Source organism: Protopterus annectens, chromosome 3.part0, assembly GCF_019279795.1.
Source record: "Protopterus annectens isolate FY-2018-M chromosome 3.part0, PAN1.0, whole genome shotgun sequence".
NCBI classification, from domain to species: domain Eukaryota; kingdom Metazoa; phylum Chordata; order Ceratodontiformes; family Protopteridae; genus Protopterus; species Protopterus annectens.
The window spans coordinates 670,721,312-670,739,230 of NC_056731.1; positions in this window are offsets into that span (position 1 = coordinate 670,721,312).

The following is a 17,919-nucleotide window of genomic DNA, read 5'->3' on the forward strand; positions in this document are numbered from 1 at the left end:
GTGAGGAAGCATAAAAACCATGGTCGACTAATTGAAAAGACTAGCATTAAAGATGCACAGAAAAAGAGTGTATTTTTTGATAGGATATGTAAAGAGAGATCTTGTAGAATTTTTTCTAAGTCTGGGTAACTGATAGGAGAAGGAGTCAGACAACAGCAATAACAGTTTAGGTGGAGTCATGAAGAGACTGGAGACTAGCTAATTTTAGTCATAATTGTTCTGTGTATGAGGAGGTGGGAAATATTCAATGGGAAAGCTACTCTCTAAAGAATAACACATAACCACCACCATTTCTAAGACTGAGATAACTTTTTTGTACTGACTCATGGGGGGGTTGGAAGGTTCTAGATTTATAGTGGTATATACTGGATCTTATACCATGACCCCCCATTAATATTCCAAAACGTGCACGCTGATTGGCCAGCGTGCACGTTGTAAATCGACTTATACTCATGGAAAAAGGTCCAGTCGCCCGGACTTTTTCCATTAGTATAAGTATCTTTTAAAACACTGTCTCGCTATGTTAAAAGAGTTTAACATAGCGAGACAGGTTTAAAAAAAGCAATGGAGATCTCCATTGCTTATTTTAAAGCTGTCTCGCTATGTTAAACCCATTTAACATAGTGAAACAGCAAAAAGCAATGGAGATTTTGCTTTCTCTGTTGCTTTTGGCCACAGCTCTGATGTACTGAGTAGGCATGCGCAGTACATCAGAACTGCCGCGGATATCAGACAGCTGCGGAAGGGCAGCAAAGAGGCATTATACAATGCCATTATTTAAGAAAAGTAATTATTTCTTTTCTTAAATAATGTCATAGTATAATAGCAATAACCCACTGCTGGGTGTGGGTAATGCGGGATTTACCCACGGTTGCCTTTGTTTGCCATGCCACCCGTGGGTAAATCCCGCATTACCCACACCCAGGCGTGGGTTATTGCTATAATAATGCAGAATAAATGTAAGAAGGTCATCTATATGAAGAGCAGATCTGTCGGTCTACAGGAAAACCAAATCTAAATGCAGAGTATGGATTGATGGTGCTTTGTTAAGGGAGTTTCATAATAAACAAGTGACAGGTTAGAGTGGATAATCAGGATTAGTGACATATGAACTATAAAGGAAACCATAAAAGTGTGAAACAGGAAGGTTTACTAAATCAGACATTAGAATATAAGAAGAAAAAAGACAAAGGGTCTTTGTGAAGGCTAGTACTAAAAATTAAATAAGGAATAGAAAAGTACTAGAGAGGATTACCATACCGGAATAACATCTTTTAATGCTTTGAAGCTTTTCCCTCTGAGTCTCTGCTGCAAATGGCCACCTACTCAGTCAGACTTTACTGGTAATCAGATGCCAATAAATAAATAAATGAGGTGGCACATATTCTTTTGCAGGGGTCTATATTACATCGTCGAAATCTGACAATATCAAATCTGATATTGTCGACATGACAATAGCGAATGCTTAGAATATCAAATGTGTAAATGGAAATCTCTGTAAGGGGAAATTTCCGTTCACTTCAATGCAGTGCGGTCACTGAGTTGGTATATTTAAGTAGCGGGGGGTGTGGGGGGGGGGTGCAGCCTACACCCTTTTGTTTGTTTTGGTTTAATAACTGTTTTAATGATGATTCGATGTTTTACTACTTCAGTCAGTAGTGTTCGATGTATACTGATTCAAAGTAGTAAAACTTCGATCATCTGATATAGACCCCTTTTGCAGTTATGGGGGCCTTGAAGGTAAAAAAAACACATCCTCTGGTGATGTGTGGTGCTGAGATCTGGTTTAATACATAATCATTTTGCAAGACTCTTTTAAAAGATCTATGAATTTACATTAATCATTCTCAGGACCATATAAAGGATTATGATCCGATCACTGACATAACCCGCTTGGTATATATTCCAGACATGGATGCCAAGAAATTCACCTCGAGAGTGGAGTTCATGAAGAGCGATCGGAGATCTTTGTAGTGCATGAAGCTTTATCTGTTCCACGTACTACTAGTTACAGAAAGAAAATAAAGCATTAAGTGTTTTTCTGGCTTTCAAAGCAGTAAAATACAAAGTTATCGCTGTTGGGAAGACAGTAACACTCTCTCTTAAATTGCAAAAAGTCAGGGATACCAGCACAGACAGCAGGCATTCTGCCACAGTTATTTGCTAGCCATTACTGGAAGGTTTAACTGTGTATTATACCAGATCTTAACAAGTGAAGCAAAGGTGCTTAAAAATTGTTAAGATCAGGTCTCAAGTGCTTAACTGATTTGTCTTTCTCTGGATATTAGTGCATAATCATTGAGCTTTGTGCACTATATATTAGATATGAATCTGAGTTTGTTAAGAACAGGTTTTAATGCATGGCCATTTGATTACAAGATGAATTAAGGTGATAAGACAACAGGAGAAGAAGGTAGTCAAAAAAGAACGGAAGAGCAAACAAAAACGAGCTCAGAAAATATTAAAACTACTTGTTTCAGGAAGGCAGTCCAAACACATTTAGAATCTTATTTGAGGAAGACTGTCATTAGTACTGAAAATACATTAATAGCATTTGAGAGTGTGTGAAGATGAAAGAAATTAAAATAACAATGTTTTCAAAAATTATTTGTCAAGTGCATGACTCAACAGTACCAGGTAGATTGCATTGCTGATGTGAAAATAGAAAGATTAGGATAGTACACCCATAAACAAATTTAAACTATTTCATGTTACTGTGCAGAATGCTAGGATAAGAAGACAAGCCTTTGGAAAACAATTTTCATGGATAATATTAATACTGAAGACAAAACATTATAGTAAAATGCCTCTTGTACAACAGGGTAAGAAAACATTGATTTATAAATATTTTTCTTCCATGAATATATGAAAGGAATTCTGGTAGACCCAGAATAAATAGTTAATATTTTTGTTCATCACTGGGGATGAGTACACCACCTATTATCTTGGGAAGAGTCTAGGTATGATTTAAAAAAAATAAAACAGAGTTATGATTTAAGGCATCCATTGAAATATGTATAATTTTTAACATCTTAATGATCTTAAAGGTTTTAAAGAACTATTTGTGATATAATTATAGTTACTCTATATTATGTTTTATAAATAGGGAAGCTGTATTTTAATTGTGACAACTTATACACTGATATAGCTTATTTAAACTGAATTGTTGTTGTGCCATGGGATGATAATACATCCCATAAATATGTTAGCAGGTTTTGAGTTAAACCTGTCAAATACTGTAATGACTGATTCATCTAAACCACATTCTAGCATCAGAAGTAGCACAGTCATGAATATTTAGGATAATATTGCATATTTATACGACCAGAATTAGGATCCAACTCAGTCCTTCTTAATGGCCTGTCATTTCTACTGATAGGAAAGTGATAGAAAAGTTGTAAATTCCTGAGAAATCAAATCTCAGCCAGGTGTCTAACTGAAATTATAACAAATTTGTGAAGGTAAATAGTGTTTTCAAGCATAACCAGTGGTTTTAGTCGAAGGCATTAATTTAGTCAAGTTGTATCTCCCTACACCGATTTATAGTTTAAAGAACAGGGTTTGTGAGTCTCAGTAGTCTGTATGAATGAGTATTTGACATCAGTATAGAGAGGGATGTTTAGTCAAAATATGTTGCAATTTTATTCTGTTAATGGAAAAGCAGAAGTCAGTCTGACTCATCAGTGCCATATATCTGTGTTTACAGTGTGTGTGTGTGTGTGTGTGTGTGTGTGTGTGTGTGTGTGTGTGTGTGTGTGTGTGTGTGTGTGTGTGTGTGTGTGTGTGAATATGAGATAAAGACAGAGAAACTATATAAAATACATTTTGGCCAGAATCCCATATCATTTGATCCTACTCAAACTGCAGGACTAGTGTGTGTGTGTGTGTGTGTGTGTGTGTGTGTGTGTGTGTGTGTGTGTGTGTGTGTGTGTGTGTGTGTGTGTGTGTGTGTGTGTGTGTGTGTGTGTATGCGCAGGGGAAGAAAGAATCTGAAATGCATTACTTTAGTCAGAATTAATCTTTTCAGAGTCAAATATCTAAGGTGCATTCATTCAGCAAATAGTTACTTTTGGGTGGGCGGTGAAAAAGACTATGGGCCAAATTCCCAAAGAGCTGTTCTAGTGCATGTCTGCCCTTATTCCATAAGGCCTCTTAGTGGAAGCGAGCTACTTCACTGTAAAGTTTGGCTGTAAACAGCTTACTACTGGGACTAGATTTCAAAAGAGCTGGTCGCATCCTTCTCTCAGTATTAGTGACCACTTACACTGAGAACAAATCATTTGGAATCGGGGCACATGTGTGAAAACAATGAAATGTTGATCTGTTTTATCATTATCTGTGTGTGTGTGTGGTGTGTGTGTGAGCCTCAGTCCTCACCACTAACACCAGTGAGGGACGTGCACATTGAGATGATGAACAGTGCACAGACAGTAAAGTACAATTTCCTTTAAGAGCACACAGGCATCACAATCAGTCTGGGGCTGGTTTCTCCCTTTCTCTCCAGATCCCCAATAAGACTCCCCACTGGCACAGCTATATGGTTCAGATCTCAGTCAAGTGGTCAAGCCAAAACCTTGAGTACCCTCTCTGTCCAACCAGTGCTTCATGTCCCTGCCCAAGTAGCTGATGCACACACACACACACTTTGCGATTTGAGTTATATACAAACACACAGACACTCCTGGGGAAGGCTGGCACAGGTTCACTAGATATGCCCCCTTCTGCCCAGACCATAAGGTAGTACCAACTGCCCCAACCACTCTTATCAGCTACTGTAAGGCCCTTGCAAAAGGTGACCAATTCTACTGTGTAATGTTACTATTATCCAAATGGTAAGTGTGACGAAGAGCAAGGCTATTGGAGTGGCTTGTACAGTAACACCAAATATGTATGCAAGAAGCCTAAGAGGTTATATATCTCTACACAAACCCAGCCACAATTACAAGGTTTAAATATATTTAATAATAAATAATAAAAGCACATGGCAATACTCATTAACTCAACACAGTGGCAACAGAGTTCAGAATCACAGGAAATACAGTCTCACATAAATATAGAAAACATCTACACTAATCTTGCTATATTCCTATTTATCTCTAAGAGAACAATGTCCCAAAACCAACACTGTCAGCAGCAGGAATCACTTGCAGTCAGCCAACTCTTCAGTACAAGCTGTCTTTATTCTTCCACATAAAATACATACTGATTGAGTGCTTTCATCCCCTAATCTTAACCCTTATCTCTAAAAGAAACAATGTTCTAAATAACTTACTTACAGAGCAAAACAAGTGCTGGTGAGAGGATGTTTATAGTTCCAAGACAAGATACAAAATGTACTCTCTTTCTCTCTGAGATAGTTCTTAAAGTGATAATACACATTACTGCTGAATCATCTCAGATTACACCATTCTTGTCACCTCTGCCTTGTTCCCAGAGCAGGAACTTAAATTTTAACACATCTCTGTTAAAAATATTTATATCTCAGAAGCTGACAATTCTCTCTTAGCAACTTGCCTGAAACTGAAAATTCGTAAAACAATTACCTTGGAAACCTGTAAACCTCTGTTTTCAAAGAATAGAAAGAAGCCCCTAGCTCCTAGCTTAGACATCCTGTCTCTTAGCTGGGATAAACTAACTTTATAACACATCATAAAACTCTTTACTTAGTTTATTTTCTTAGAGTTTTGCAAGTTAACTCTGTATTTCCCAATTTCTACTATGAAAACATACATTTGTATTGGCATATTGTTTATACAGATGTGTGCTCTTTTCCAGCAGGGTGCACTGTGTTTACAGCCTTGAAGCTCAGTACAGAACATATAGTGTTCTTACATTTTTAAGGGAAGCATACAAATCATATTACTATGCCCAAATGACATAGAATTATTTACAAAATTCTATCTAGCTGCGCTGGCAGAGTCACATTTATGTATAAATCACATTAATCTTTTCAAGTGACATATAATTATTTACAAAATTCCAGCTAGCTGGGCTGGCAGCATCTCGGTTTATCACAGTCTCTAGAAAGTTAAAATACATTACTATGGCCTGAGCCAAGTGAAGCAGAGTTCTTCCCTGCATTTACCTGGACCAGTGGATAGAGAACCTCAAATATACCCCTAGTCTGCCACCCATATAGCTACTAGATAGTAAAAGCTTGTAATTGTTTGTCTACCTAAGAATGTACACCCTCCACAAAACATTTGGGAATCATTATCTATCAACTTTTATTTTGGGGAACTTGACTTGGCTTAAACTGGCCCCCTGTGTTGTTAGCCTAGTACTCTACTATGATAGTATGAGAATTTGTTTCACTTGATCCTTCATGTTGGTATGTACTTCAAAATTCACCAGAGTGTTTTGTTGATTACAAGTATCATCTTGTCTGACTATTAACATTAGTTCAAGTATTGAAATAGTGTACTTGCCTGATTAACCTACCTTGGGTTACAACATTTGATGTAATTAAAATTTGGATTGCTGAGTTGTTGAAATGGGAAGTGCGCAGATGACTTTGTACATTTTATTAACATTACTTGAACATCTGAGCAAAATGTAGCTGTACATTATTTGTAGACATTGGGAGGAATTAACAGTTTCTGTTCACACCCCTGAATAGTGTGAGACACCTAAAGCTATACCTGGTGCACAGGAATGAGCTACACAATATATAACATATTGACCCTGCATGCACATAATTTCCCATTTATGTGTACTAGGCAACATGTGCATTTGATTATTTTAAACAAACTCTTATTGACCTTTCCTGCAATAGCTGACACTTATGCATATGACCAGCTACTAAACAAATATGTTCTAGCCACAGTTTAGGCAGGCATAGCTCTCAACTTCTTTGCTGAAAAAACAGGGACAGAGCCAAAATATAACAAGGAACACAGGCCCAAATTCAGGGACAGTTTTTAACTATTGCTCTAATTCACTTAGGAAAGTAATCGAACAACCTATTTTCCATCAACTTGCATTTTCTGCAGAATAAGAAGTTGGAAACACTGATATGGCTGATTTTAATCCTTACTGAGTTACTAGAAAATCAGAAATTATGAAGAACAGTGAGAGCTGTATTGGGAGATTACATTACATTTCTAGCTATGTCTTCTTTTTCTATATGGTGTATGGTCATATTCATGTACATAGCTGACTATGCAAATGTATGACCAAAACAGTACATAGCTTTGTGTTTTATATACTATATGGGATCATCTACTTGTGAGAGTGCTTTGAGCACTGGGCACATTTATTGTAACCCAGAAAGCACTGGCAAGCCTTTTTTGTATCCAGATAGGGGTACATTTTGCCTGTTGACAGGTAGCCACTACTGAATTTTAATCTTTATTAGATGATATATTTATTATTCATTATTTGAACTTTTTTGTGCTGTTTAGTTCCCACAGCACATTTGCACATGGTATGTGAACCATAAGCAGATTTGAGGCACTGTAACACAGGGTAGATTCAACCCTTGTATAAACTGTTTTACGATTTATGCTGTCCCTTTTCCTGTGGACTTTGTAGAGTACTAGCCCTATGCAGTTTACCACGTTTATAACTCTCTCACTCAAAATCTCTGGGAATTACAGACTGTTCAGAATAAATTGTTTTCCCTGCTTCATTCTGTAGAACTGAGTATGCTATGAAATATTTGGCATGTAGAAATGTGTGGGCTATTCAACCATTTACCTTTTCACCTATGATTTAATACACTTGAAGAGATATTAAAATAGTTATAAAAATACCAATATATAAAACACTGGAGTTTGAAGAGGCACCAGAGGAATGCATCTAGATAATATTGCAGCTAGCCAAATATCAAGCATGGGAAAATATTGCATTTAACATATACTCATTTGTAAGGTAAGAAAGCTTTATAAACACTTAATCATGCAAACATTTTGAAGTAAATATAAATTATATGCAAGAAGGAGCTGCATGTTTTACATAAATGAAACTGGCCTGTCTGGTGTAATGCAAAATAACACTGGAGAAATAACAGCATTTACTTTTATTTTATTTATTTTTGCATTTAATGACAAGGTAAATGAGCTGGTCAAAGACACTTCACAACCATAGATGGGGCAGAAGTATTTAACTAATATAAGCAAGCAAACAAACAGTAAGCAAATGGTATAAGACAGTGTAAACTATGGACAACTTGCAGACATTATAAACTTTTGCAATTAATTATATACAAATATCATATTATACATTAAGATTTTGGAGAGCACAGGCCCTAACTACATTGAAAAGATCTGAGTAGCATGTAGTCCTGGCTTTGGCGGAGAGGAATAATTCAGTAGGCATGGGTATTAGGGAGAGGAATAATTCAGTAGGCATGGGTATTAGGCAGAGGAATAATTCAGTAGGCATGGGTATTAGGGAGAGGAATAATTCAGTAGGCATAGGTATTAGGCAGAGGCATTAGGCATGGCTATTGCATTCCTTGACAGACTCTGGCATACATGGGATTCTGTGAAATGTAGAATTTTGAGTTTTATTGCCCAGACCAATCAGGTGCACCTTAACTGGTAGACGTTTTAGAACACCACCACACACCATGTCTGTTAAGAAAAGATGGAATGTAGATCATGGAAAAGTGGGAAAAAGCAGAGGTACTGAATTAATATTTTGCCTGACTATTTGCAAAGGAAAGCAAGGTGAAGGTGCTCTTCTTAGACAGAGGTAGTGAAAAATGTGTGAACCACAGTGTACAGATGACAGACTAGAACAGGAGGAAGTTTAGAGGTAATTCATTGCTGTTATGGAGGGTAATGCACTAAGCCATATGGATTTTCCCTCCCCATACTCTTGAGAAATCTTGCCATTGTGTTGCCAGAACCCCTGACAGAGGGCTTCAGCAGATCATTGGCTACTGTTGAAGTGCCAGAGAAGTGGGAGGTATGATACGAAGACTGAAACCTTTAACAAGCCTGTTAGCATAATAACAGTGGCAGAGAAAGCCATGGAGGGAACACTGAATGGAGGGGTGGCAACATGTCTACAACACAATTATCTCCATGACAGCAATATGGTCGTGGGCAGAAGGAGCTGCCAAATAACTTGATGTGATTTTATGACTGAGTTGTAGGTAAAACTGATGAGGGAATACCAGCTGATGATAGCCACCTCTGACTCTGTCAGTCACATGAAATTGATAGAAAAGGTGGAATGGTTGGGGCTCGGACTGAAACTGAAGATTTGGCCTGTGACAAAGTGAATAGTAGGACAGAGCTGGGTGTGGTGAAAAGAACATTGTTAATAGTTAGTGAAGTAACTAGTGGAGTAAAACAAGTATCTGTGCTGGGCCAGTGCTCTTTGGTGTGTTTCCCTTGAACATTTCTGAGGAAATAGAGAAGATCATCAACCTCCTTGCTGATGCCACAAAGAAAGTTGCAACACAGGAGAGAAAGAGTCTGATAAAGGATTTGGAAAGACTAAATAACTGGGCAAAAAGGTGGCAGTTAGGCTTCAGTATAAACAAATGCAGAAAACCCTGCTGACAATTATCAGCTAGGAGGAGTGAGACTGATGCTAAAAGAGCAGGAAATGGATCTCTGTGTGGTGATCAAACCTGGACTGGATCACTCAGAAAAGTATAAATGGAAGTGGCAACAGCAGACATAATGCTAGGGTTGATCCTCTGGGGATAGATTCCAGTAGCAAAGAGGTAATGTTCTCATGCAAAAGGGCCTTTCTCAGAACACACCATAAGTACTATATGTAGTTCTAGGGGCCATTTAAGGAAACGGGCATTAGGCTTCTGGGAGACATTCCAAAATTGTCAGAAAGATACATGAGATGGAAGAGAAGGAATATAACCTCAGTGTAGGGGAATAAAAGTTTTTTAACACTTGAAACCATAAAAAGCACAAGATATATGATATTGATGTAAAAGATCAAGTCAAGGAAATGTAGCAAGAAGGACATACAAGGAATGGGTGAACAAAGGCAGTAGATTTTAAGAACTATCTATGTTTGGGATGCCTAAAAGTACTTTTGCACAGAGAGGCTTGCTGACCATTATGATGGAAACCTGGGGAAGTTGTTAAAATGAGAATTCATAGAGGAATTCCATATGACATGGACCGAGTGGAAAAGGGTTAAGTGGAAGGTAGGGATGGAAGGTAGACAAGGTTAAGAACTTAAAAGGGCAAACCAAACAGGCTTGTTATCTTCTTCTGCCGTCAAGCAACTGTACTACAAGGTAATACTCAAAAGATCTTGCATGAATTTCAAGATAGGTTTAAAGTGGCAAAACTGGAAATGAAAGAAGTATAAAAGTTACATTATAAGAAGCCTCTGATTTATAAAGTTATATACCTTTTTTGTTATTTATAGACTGACTGTCAGATCGCAGCGCAGTGTTACATGAGCATGTCACCTTCAACTACTTTGGTACACAGCTGTATTATATCCTAAAGAGAGAAAGTGCTGTATAACTCTAATGTTTAATGACTGAATTGCTACATGTGACCTGAGTAAGACAGGAAAGAGCAGCAGAGTTATAGCAATTATCTGAACATTAATTTCCTTTTTTCTTTTTTAATTACAGAGTTGACTGTTGTACTTTGCCACAGTCCAAATGAATGCTTCAAAAAGATGTATCAATAAACTAGGATTGTGAAAGAAGTGGAGTAAAAAACGTTTATAGAGCATCATCTGCTTCTTGTTAATAAAAGCTGCATTTGCAGCATAATGCAAACTACTTACTAGCCGCCCCAACAAAGTAAAAGATGTAATGGAAATGAATTGCTCACTCTGCACATAAAGAAGAGACTGTATTGTTAGGGTCAAAACACATAACAACTTTAGAAATATTAAACTGTGTGAACCTTTCAGTACACCCCTGACTAAATAGATTTAAAAAATTTAAATGAAGTGCAGGCTAATCACAGTTACCAACATATTTAGATTAGCCCTGCATTATGTGTATTGATTGTAAGAAACAAAAAAAACAAACAAAAAAAAAAACTAAGAAGGAAACAGTTCTAAATAGGATAGGCCAAAAATGAAATTCTGGAGAACTTTACTTATTAATATACAGAATATGGATTAATATTACAGCATGTTCAAGCCACCAAATGTGTGTTAGACTACAATGCTTTATACGGGTCTAAATACACAGATTATGATACAACCTGCTATTGAACTAACCTATTATTTTCTCAAATACCTTGCTAAAACTAGTATTCAAACTGACGATCTACAGTTTTCTTTACAAATACATTTCACTGTTCTTTGGTAAAACAGTAGCAATATTCAGATGTTCGTCGTCTCCCATTGCTGCAGTCCTGACAAATGGGTACTCCGCTGCCCACTATCGGCCCGAATACCAAAGGGCTAGAACCGGCGTCGGTCATGGGCGCCTGAGACTGACGTAAGTACTTGTCAGTACAAATGCGCATGACCGACGCCATAACCTCAGTCTTTCTTGCCGCATGGTCCTAAGCAGAAGCAGTTTTTGCAAGTGCCGTTCGGCATTCTGGAATTGTCGGTTTTCGAGTTTCAGACCGGATACCAAGTTGGCTAAGTACCCTGTTGGGGACATTTTTTGTCTTTTCTTGCCTCAGTATTGCGGATGTCAGAAAAAGTTAATAACTGTATTTCTTGTGGGAAACATATTCCTCATAGGGGTTACCATTCACTCTGCATTCCTTGTTTAGGGCCTGAGCACGGCGTTGTTGGGTGTCGCTTTGTGCTACTTTTAACAAGCGTACTATTAACGTCGGTTGGACTGTGCTAGGCTGGTGTTTGGTAAGCGTTGTAATTATAACATGCCGTCGGATTCTCCGACGACTGGTTCTTCTAAGAAGCGCAAAGATAAGTCTTTGCGGTCCAAACAGGATGAGGCGTCCACTCCGGACGTCGGTTATGTGGAACCACTGACTGCTTCAGTGGCTCCTTCTGACAGTTTACCAGTGTGTCTAGGGGAGCCTTTGTTACTGCAGGAAGTGGCTTCTCCTGTGTTAGGCCAGGCTGAGGGTGCTTCTTTGATGTCAGTGGCTCCCTCATCTCATAGGGTAGTTAGACCTCCTCCTTCTCAAGGCAAAGGCCATTCTAAATCTAGGTCTATCCCTGCTGGTGCTAATCCCCAGGGTCCAGCTCCTAGGAAGCACATGTTAAAGATGGCTGAAGATTTGATTACTTTACTTAGGGGTTCCATGCCCCCCCCTGTGAAGAGGCCCAGGATAGACACAGAGTTGGAGGGTCTGGTTCAGTCTTCCAATGAGTCAGATTCCTCTGTGGAAGAGCTTCAGGATTTCCTCCTATTCTGATTCAGAGGCTGAGGACGCTACTCCCTCGTCCCCTCCAGAAGATTTTTCTTTCTCTGAAACTTTGCATTCCATGAGGGAACATTTCCAGTGGGATGGCCAGGATTATTCTGATTCTCGTAATAGGCTGAGAGAATTCTTGTTTTTACCTCAGCACAGGCCTTTGGCTATTCCCCCTGTACTGGATGTTGTTCAAGATGTATTTTCTGAGGCTGCCCTTAACCCAGATTCTCTGCCCCCTGCCCCAGTTAAACCAGATAGATACTACAGGGTTCCGGAAGCTCACAAGTACTTGTATAAGAGTCCTAGGGCTGATCCAGAAACTATTTCTCAAGGCCCCAAAGGTGTTAAGGCTTCTGTGGTTAAGAATCCGGTTCCTCTGGACAAGGATACTAGGGCCCTGGATAGGTGGGGTAAAAAACTGTATACCTCTTCTACTTTGGCTATGAGAGCTTTAAATTGTCAATTTCATATGCTCAGGTATCAGAATTATTTGCTAAGTCAATTGAAATGTAAAGTGGATGCTTTAGCTGAAGGTGTTGACTGTAAGGAGCTTCAGGATTTAGTGCATGCTTCAGACCAGGTTGGTAAGCATTCTTTGCAGTGTGGTTTTGATGCTTTACAAGCTTCTTCCAGAGTGGCTGCTACTAGTTCTGTTGTTCGCAGACATGCCTGGCTTAGAGATCAGTCCTTGTCAGAGCATGTTAAGGCTCGCATTATGGATGCTCCTTTGCAATCTGATGTTCTTTTGGCCCTCCAGTGGAATCAGTTTTGAAAAATGGAGGAAAAAGCTAAGTCTGTGCAGACGGTAAAGGACTTCTTACAGGTTCAGCCCCCTAAGTTCAGTAGGAATTGGCCTGCTAGGGGATGGTCTTTTCCCTCTTCGGATTTTCTTTCTAGGGGCAGGTCGAGGCGTGGTAGAGGTAGGGCTTCCTCTCAGGGCCCTGTTACTTCTAGGCCTTTGAATTCTTTTACCCCTTCTGCTGGGGTGGGCAGGGGTCAGTCCTTTGAAGCAGTCCCAATGACCTGTGTCTTCAGCTGCCGGACTCTGCTTTGCTGGCAGCTCCTCTAGGAGGAAAACTGGGACTTTTCAAAAGGAATTGGCATTTGTTTACCCAAGACAAATGGGTATTGGACATTATAACTCGAGGCTACATGTTTTATTTTCACACATTCCCTCCTTTCAAAGGTATGCCGGATGTGCCTCATCAGCAAAGACTGGAAGTGCAGGCACAGATTTTTTTCTCTGCTCCGGTTGGGAGCAATACAGGCAGTTCCTTCTGTGGAAAGAGGCACGGGGTTTTATTCCCGTCTTTTCTTAGTGCCAAAGAAGGGAAATACTTGGAGGCCCATTCTGGATTTATCCATTCTCAACACCTTTCTGGAAATTCCGAAATTCAAGATGTTGACACTGCAGCAGCTGTTGCCTATGCTAGGCAGAGATCACTGGATGGTGACTTTGGATCTCAAGGAGGCCTATCTTCACATTCCTATCAGGCCCAGTTGCAGGAAATTCCTGAGGTTTCGGACTGGGAATTTGCATTATCAGTTCTCTGCATTGCCCTTTGGCTTATCTACTGCCCAGGGTATTCACAAAAGTCCTGGCTCCAGTAATAGCTTTTCTCCGGCTAGGGAATTCAAATTTATCCTTATCTGGACGATTGTTTGATACTGGCTCAGGGCAAGCACGAACTTCTTCGACATCTGCAGTATGTGATGACAGTTTTCAGATGCCTAGTGTATTCTGTGAACGAAATAAAGTCCAGTCTAGTACCCTCACAGGAGATGTGTTTTCTGGGTGTGAGACTGAATACAGCTACTCAGATGGCATCTCTTACCCCGGACAAACAAAGAAATCTTCACCTATACTTCCAACAGCTATCCGTAATGTCCAGGCTGACTGCAAGGACAGTCCTTCAAGCCTTGGGGTTCATGGCATCTTGCATTCTAGTACTTCCCAATGCCAAACTGCATATGAGGAAGCTACAATGGTATCTCAAAAGCGTTTGGACTCAACACAGCCACGTTTTGGATTCTGTCATTCGGATTCTACCTTGCATTCAGAAAGAATTTGTGTGGTGGGCTCAGGAATGTCACCTAAACAAGGGACTCTCTGTGACCCAACCGGAGGCAAGTCAGATATTAAAGACAGGCATACGCGGAGTCAGCCTGGGCAGCTCATTTCAAAGGCAAATGCATTCAAGACCTTTGGCGCCCGCAGCTGCTTCACTTGCATCTCAACATGAAGGAGATGCTGGCAGTTCAATTTGCATTGAAAGCATTCAAGGATCTACTTCGACCGGGACTGGTGTTGATTCGAACAGACAACACAACTGTCATGTGGTATATCAACAAGCAGGGGAACTCATTCTTACCCTCTTTGCAGACAAGCAATGCTGTTATGGGAAACTGCTTTGGATCTGCACATCACTCTTCGAGCACAGTTTCTGCCAGGAGCACGAAATTCGTTAGCAGATGTTCTGAGCAGACAGATGGTGGATCCTCACGAATGGAAGTTGGACCCTCAGGTATTTCTTCAGTTGACCATGGCTTGGGGAACTCCAGACATAGATCTGTTCACTTCTCCTCTGAATTCCCAACTACCTCTGTTTTGCACAAGGCTGTTTCATCCGAAAGCCTGGAAAATAGATGCACTATCCTTCAGTTGGGACAACCTTCACGTGTATGCCTTTCCTCCTCTGCCTCTTCTTCCAAAGGTCCTGTTGAAAGTCAGGAGGGACAAACCTTGCATGATCCTTATAGCGCCGGATTGGCCTCGTCAGCATTGGTACCCTCTGTTGAGGAGCCTAATTCATGGGACACCTTGGCCATTACCACGGATTCCTCACTTATTGTCTCAAGAAAACAATCATTTTCTCAATGTCAGGGTGCAATCCCTACACCTGACAGCCTGGCTTATTCAGTTTTAGAGGATGAGGGCCTTCAGCTCCCTCAACAAGTTTTAGATGTCCTTTTGGAAGCCAGGCGTCCTAGTACTCGAAAAGTTTATGCTGATGAATGGAAGAGATTTTTTCTTTGGAGTTCAGCTAAAGGCCTTGATGTCACATTGCCTAATTTGAGTTGTACTTTGCAATATTTGACTATGTTACTGGACAAGGGTTTGTCCTTCTCTTCTATTAAAGTGCATGCTGCAGCTATTTCTGCTCACTATGATGGTGATCCTCCTTTATTTTCACATCCTTTGCTTAAACAGTTTCTTAAAGGGGCAAAGAATATAAGACCCCCAAGGGCTCCTACTCCTGCCTGGGATCTTAATTTTGTTTTGGAAAACTGACTCTGCCTCCTTTTGAACCTGCAGCTACGGCTGAATTGAAGTTGTTGTCCTGGAAGACTGCTTTTTTTATTGGCTGTTACTTCTGCTAGAAGGGTATCTGAATTACAGGCTCTCATGGCAGTGGAACCTTTTCTGATTTTTCACCAGGACAGAGTTTCCTTGCGTACTAATCCTACTTTTCTGCCTAAGGTAGTTTCTAATGTGGCATTGAACCAATCTATACATTTGCCTACTTTTATGCTAACCCCAAAATGAAGGGAAAGAGTTTTGCATTCTTTGGATGTGCATAGGCAGTTATGGTATTATTTGTTCAGAACCAATGAGTTCAGGAGATCTCAACAGTTATTTGGTTCGTTTGCTGTGGCTTCAAGTGGGAAAGCTGTCTCAAACAAACTATTTCCAAGTGGATCGGCCATTGTATTGCTTTTGTTACTCTCATCATGGTAAGGAGGTTCCAGTTGGGATCAGGCCTCATTCTACTAGGGCTACGGCCACCTCTACTGCTTTTTTGAGAGGGGTAGCTACTAAAGACATTCTAGAGGCAGCTACTTGGAGTTCTGTACATACCTTTACAAAGCATTATCATTTGCCTCTTTATTCTAGGTCTAGGGCTGGGTTTGCCACTGCAGTCTTACAGGGCATGTCTGCAGCTCCTCCTGCTATTTAGTTGGCCAGCCTCCCTTTTCCGTTGCTCTGGGATTCTACCCATTTGTCAGGACTGCAGCAATGGGAGACGACGAACATAGTACAGTTTTGTACCTACCATAAATGTAGATGTTCGAGGATCTCCATTGCTGCAGTCCCTCCCTCCTTCCCCTTTTTCTTTTTAGATTGGGGTTTTTTGGGTGGTGTTTTTTTTTTTGCATTCTGACGTCTGAGGCAAGAAAGACTGAGGTTATGGCGTCGGTCATGCGCATTTGTACTGACAAGTACTTACGTCAGCCTCAGGCGCCCATGACCGACGCCGGTTCTAGCCCTTTGGTATTCGGGCCGATAGTGGGCAGCGGAGTACCCATTTGTCAGGACTGCAGCAATGGAGATCCTCAAACATCTACATTTATGGTAGGTACAAAACTGTACTTTTTCTTTAAGAAGAAACCAGTTTTACAAAATGAGTTAATATTTTCAAATATGTTACATAACCTTTTAAATAAGATGTATTCCTGGAATATTATCAGGTTTCATACAAAATGGCTGTTTGACTTCATAATTTCATTTTTAAATATCAGTTGTAATTACAGGATATAAGGCATATTTTCTTCACCTTTGATTAGAAGAATTAAATGTAGATCTGGAGATGTAGCAGAAATGAAAGGCTTCTACAAAAAGATAATTATCACAGTCTGATGAAGGACTACCATAGAGCCAGGCTGATTACAAATTAATTCTGAATGAGTTGACATAACTAAAATTGCCATTTAGACCATTTTTTCATGCATTGGTCTTTCTTTGTTTATTATTTAGACTTTACTGTACAGAGTCCTAGTTATATCCCATTCAGTAAGGTATTTTATACAGTTTCTTTGGTGTTCGTTTCCTTTCTTGATTTCTCCTTTTTATTTCTTTTTAAAGTTTATTGACCATAATATTTTCCGAATAGATTTGCCTGTAATTGCTCCTCTGAATATTTAGCTCTTAGATGTATGTCAGTGCTGGAATTTAAGCTTTGCACTAAAGATTTATTGGTACGGCGGTAACATTGTTACCTCACAGCAAGAGGTTCTCCCGTTCGATTCTCTGTGTGGCTTGGGAGTGCCTTCTGTGTGGAGTCTGCATGTCCTCCCTGCAGCTGGGTAGCATTCGAAAGACATGCATGCGTAAATGGGCATGCCGTCGCTGAAGGTTGGGTGCCGAGCTGGCACCTTGGTGTTTCATAAAAATCTACTGCCAATCATTAGGGGCTGGAGTTCCTTTGTGGCGACCCCTTACCAGGAAAAAGCCGAAAGACAAACAACAACAACTAAAGATTTATAGTTATCTAGCTAGAGTATTAGTCACGTGAGTGCTTATATAACAGTTAGATATACAGGTATTAACAGTTACATAACATGGCCTGGAGTAATCTGTAATACAATTATTCAGCAGTATTTCACAACATATAGCTTACATAGATAAAAAACTCATAAAATGGAAAAGATCCACAATGACAAGGTACATAGATTAATTTCTAACTAGATTTCTTGCTGGAAATTTTACAAGTCAGGTCAGATGATTAGCACAGAGAAAATTTATAAATGTTTCTTTGCACATTATTTTTTCTATGTTTGCTAAATAATCCCATCATAATTCAAATCATCAGGTGAAACAGATTAAAGAGCTTAACTGGCTAGATTAAAA